Below are 5,343 nucleotides of genomic sequence, written 5' to 3' on the forward strand. Positions count from 1 at the left end.
AAAGGTTCATAAAATTACACTGTTGAAAATCTTAAAATCCATGAAAGCTATGAAATGTGATTTTGATTTTGAGTTTTAAGAATTACATAAATTTAGTTCTTATGGAAAACAAATTCCTGAATACTTACAGGGTTCTTGTTTAATAATTTTCTCTGATTGCAAAAATCATAGATAGGTGTTTATAAAACTTTGGAAAATTTCACACATACACAGAAGGAAATGAAAGCTACTTCTACTTCCCAGACATACCACACTTAGCATTTTTAAAAATATATATATTTTATTGATTTTTCACAGAGAGGAAGGGAGAGGGATAGAGAGCTAGAAACATCGATGAGGGAGAAACATCGATCAGCTGCCTCCTGCACACTCCCTACTGGGGATGTGCCCACAACCAAGGCACATGCCCTTGACCGGAATCGAACCTGGGACCCTTGCGTCCGCAGGCCGATGTTCTATCCACTGAGCTAAACCGGTTACGGCACGCTTAGCATTTGATGTATATCCACCTGGCTGCTTATAATCGAGTTCCCCAATAAATTTTGAAATGAATGCTTAGAGGTAAGGGTAAAGAGTGGTAGAAATGGATACATAGTGTGAACTCAGTTTTGTTAATCCCACTGCCTTGCTCAGGTGTTGCCTTCAGGCTGAAGAAAGGGGCTTCCCCGCCAGGATGGAAGAAGAGACCTACCTTTCCCTTTGGCTGCCATGGATGGAGTAGAATAGAACATCGTTTCTGCAGACGGCCAGCCTTTATCGGCCCATGTCCTTATCTTAGCAACTCTGTCAGCTCTGAATGCCTGCTGGTTGCAGAGGGAGACATTTGAGTTCTTGTTGGGATAGCTTGTTGACATAAGCCACATCAGTTCTTATCAACTCTCTGGAAGAATTCTTTAAATCTGCCCTTGTTCAATAAGAATGCCCCAATACTCAGAAATGTAGTAACTTTCAGGTTACTTGTGCCAAGTGAAAGCAAGGTGGAGTATTTAGAGACTCCAAGGAGATTTCCAGTTAACATCTAACCTTAAATGCAGTCGCCTTGGTAAAAGAACAATCTGAAGAAGGAGCTCAGAGCAGATTATGGTATAAGCATATGCCAGTCCTCTCCTGTGAAAAAGAAAAGTTAATCTGTTAAAGAGACAGGCAGGCTGAGCAAAGCAGAATTTTCTCATCCTGCTTATCTTTTACCTAGTGCAGGAGAAAGATTTACCCTGGGATGAAAGAGAGAAAGAAGGAAAGATCATGAGGGTGGCTGGTAACGTAAGAGGGCTGGTTCTCTTTCTGTGTGCCTTGGCTAGTGGTAAGCAGATCCTCCGGTCTAACGAAGTAGCTAAGTCAAGTGACACACAGGGCAGCCTCCCCAGGCAGTGACACAGCTTATTGGTATCCAGGGTGAAAATACAATGCTGACTCTGATTCCAAGCCCTCAGCGAAAGGAAACCCAGGAAGTAGGAGGAAGTGACATCTCTTGGTAAAGGTTTTATTCTTGACATGTAACAGGCTCCTGCCTAGAGAATTGTCAGTGTCAGCTCCTCCATTCTGCCTTTCAGGAGCGCCTCCTGTGTTCTGCACTGACCAGTTTAAAAGGTGTCATTTCTGCCTGAGAATTCTAAGAGCTTACATGCAGTGCTTGGTGTGAAGGAATTGCTTTGGTAGATGAATTACCATTGTGGTAACTACTCACAGCAAAGGAAGGAGACGGCTGGTTTTTCAAGTCTCTGGTTTGAATTCTTAGATCTGGCAGGAAATAGAGTCCAACGCAGATGGTTCAGGAGACTTTAATGAAGAAATTATTTTCAGAGGAGAGGGCAGAGTTAAGGGTGACAAACTAACAGCAGCGAGAGGCTGCTATTACCTCTAGGTCCAAAGGAGCAAAGAGAAGAAATAGCACTCCTTCCTGGAGTCCAGGGCGAGAAAGGTGCCTACTGAGAGGAGCTACAGTCTGGGGGGCATTCGCCACTGCCAGGAAATGCACCCCCCCCTCTGCCCCCTAACAGGATAGATTAGAAACACTATGCCCTTCCCCCACTTCCCTCCCTCTTTGATCTCTGTCCAGTGCCAATGGCTAAACCCACCTGGAAACTTGCCTGCATGAACCCAGTGATGCTACCCATAGAGGTCAGCCTTTGGGGCACAGGGCAGGGCCAGAATGATGGAAAATTGGTCTGGGGGTGAAAAGAGGGATCAAGTAGAAACTTACTAGCATATCCTAGTAGCATACTCATAATCCCACTTCATTATTTTATCTCATCGTCCTCATCTGAAATTCCAAAACAAACCTTAAACATGTGAACTATTGATTATGGCTCAGTTCTGTCTTTTAATATCAGAGTAATGAAATATTCAAAGAAAGAATCTGAACAATTCTCAGAAGAATTGGAAAATCACTGAAAGATCTTCTGTTGGAGCATTTTGTTCATGGTTAAAATTCAACCAAGATTTTTTTAAAATTATGAACTGTCCAACTAATTTTTCCTAAAATATAATTATACTTTAAATCACACATTGGTGAAATGGGTTTTTGTTGTTAAAATTAAGCTGCAAATGGAAAGTGGAACTTTTTTCTAACGTCCTTGCATATCCCTTCAGATCTGTATCACTAAGGTGGATTGAATTGGCGAGAAGATTCTTACTCGGCCAATCTAAATATAAGAAGAGATTTTTAGTTATTAAAAGCAGGTCTGTTTTAATCTGTAGCTTTATTGAGCATTTGGTTTTGAGAGATGGAAAGATACACAGATCTTTACTCTTCAAAAACTCCTGTGCAGTGAAGGAGGTACACACCCAGCTATAATAATCAGTGCCTGGTACTTCAGTGGCAGCATCAGTTGTGCAGTGAAAAGAAGTGGTCCAGGCTGTCTCCCAGAGACTTTCCTGTGGCTCACACGGTGTCAGAAGTCTGCACTGCCACATCCAGTCAGTGTGCGCTTTTCATTACCGTCTCAGCAGGGCAGCCAAGCTTGTGGTGCTTTCCTATTGCTTCTAGGATGGGCATCATCCTTACCCTGCCCTTCAGTGGTCCTCTCATCTGGCCCCAGCTCCATCTCCAGCCTCCTCTGGCCTTTCAGCTCCTCAGATTTGCCATGCTTCCTCAGTCTTTCTCTTAAGAGGCTCTTTGCTTGAAATGCCAGCTGCCATCCTCATCTCCAAACATCTGTACTGCCTCCTGATCCCAGTTTAAATGCCAGCGCTTCGCAGAAATCTTCCCTGAGCTTCCAGACAAAATCCAGGGATCTTGTTCCTTGCTCTAAAACCTCTATGGGTTCAGGCACCCTGCTCTTCTCCTTCAAGTACTTTTCAATTTATCTGCATAAAGGCTTGATGGCCATCTTCCCTGCCAGAATGTAAGCACCATGAGAATACGGTACATGTCTACCATATTCACAGCTGTGTCCTCAGCCCCAAGCATGGAGCTTACTAATGGTCCTCAATAAAGAATTGTAGAGGAAAGGAAAAGCACTGGCTTCCAAGCACTGACCCCTACCACCCACTTTTCAGTTCTGTGACCTTTGGTATCTGGCCACTTGGAGTCTCAATTACTTGTCTGTATAATGGGGATAATAATGGTAATGCACTTAATAATGCTGGCACTGTGCTTTACTTGTGTCATCTCTTCAAGTAAGCCTCACAGAGCTGAAATGACTTGCTTGAGGTCACACATTTTGTAAATAGAGAACAGGATTTAAATCCTGGTCTGTAATTCCAGAAAGGGATGTTCTTCTCCAGGCGTTATGTGATTGTCCTGGGGGTGAAACCTGCAGAGAGATGCCCATGATGAGAATGTTGCCATGAATGAAGAAGCAGTCTGGGAATCTCAGAGTGTAGGATTAACTCCACTTCCATGAAGTGGCTTCTGACCTGAAGAAGTAATGAAGAAGTTAGCTGGTACTTCAGTGGAAGCAGCCTGTAGTGCAAATGTCCTGAGGCACGAACTAGGGCCCGAGAGTGCAGAGTCTTGGAGGCTGGGCCAGGGAGTTGCTACTTTCTGTAAAATGTTGCAGGGAGATCTTGATGGGTTTTATTTATTGAAAATATGGAAGCGGGAAGTCCCAATTTGGAGTCCTTTTGGGGGCAGAATTGTCCAAAGCTGGTCTCCTCCTATTTGCGTCTATAGGAAGAGAAGTGTTTTCGCTGATTCTTTCATTCTACTGTAGCACCTAGCACACCTGTGTTTGGAAAGGAGTCGGCTGTGTGAGTTTACTTTTGGTTGTTTGGTATAATTCTGTTGTTGTTCTTGTTCTTGTAAGGGTAGATAGCCTAGCCCAGATGGGTGGCAACCTTGCACAAGTTACTTCACCTCTTTGGTCTGTTTCTCATTTGAAAATTAGGGACAATTAAAACATCTACCTCATAGGCTTGTTGTGCAACATCTACACAGTGCCTGGCACAAAATAAGTGCTGCAGCAATGTTAGCTGTATTGTTGTTAGCATTTCCTGTCCATTCTGGCCCATGCCTCTTGAATGAATGTGCATTATTTATTTATCAAAGACAGGTTGACTGGGCCTGGCGTGGCTCAGTGGTTGGGTGTTGACCTATGAACCTGGAGGTCACGGTTCGATTCCCGGTCGGGGCACGTGCCCAGGTTGCGGGCTCAATCCCCATTGTGGGGCATGCAGGAGGCAGCCGGTTGATGATTCTTTCTCATCATTGATGTTTCTGTCTCTCCCTCTCTGAAATCAATAATCTAAAATATCAATGGAGAACTATCCTCAGGTGAAAATTAACAACAACAACAAAAAGAGTCCATGAGTGTCTTCTTTCACCCAAGCAATGAGATGGGCTTTCCCTGGCCCCACCCTGGACAGCCTTTTGGGGGGAAATCATCAAAAGTTTATATCTTATTCACATTGGAGAGAGATTCCATTCAAGCACATTGGGTTTAGAATCCACCTTCTGATTCACTGGACCCACCTTCTTCCAGAGGCCAAATGGGTCAACATGGATTCTGGCCACAAGACCAACATTCCAATTTACTGCTTCTTTGTTGCTTTTCTTTCTTTTTACTAAAATGCCCAAGATAGATAATACAAGGTCCCACACGGAGGCCCTGGTAATGCTGTAGAGCTGAGCTTCTTAATAGACCTGAGTTTGGCAAGGCTGGGTCAGCTCCAGCCCCACTTGCTGGATTTGGAGTTTCTGTTTTTCCAAACCTCCTCCCACCTCTGGCTCCAGCCATGTGGCCAGTGAACACAGTGTGAAATTTCACTTACCCCTAAAACTTTAGCCTCTTTTAAGGATCTCCGGGCAGGTTGCATAGGCACAGGCGGCTCCAAACCAGGCTGGTTCCCAGAAATTTGGTGAACTTGTGGCTGGGTGAGTGGAGACAGGGGCAGCTGAGCAAT

This window comes from Myotis davidii, unplaced genomic scaffold (genome assembly GCF_000327345.1).
Source record: "Myotis davidii unplaced genomic scaffold, ASM32734v1 scaffold189, whole genome shotgun sequence".
Lineage (NCBI taxonomy): Eukaryota > Metazoa > Chordata > Mammalia > Chiroptera > Vespertilionidae > Myotis > Myotis davidii.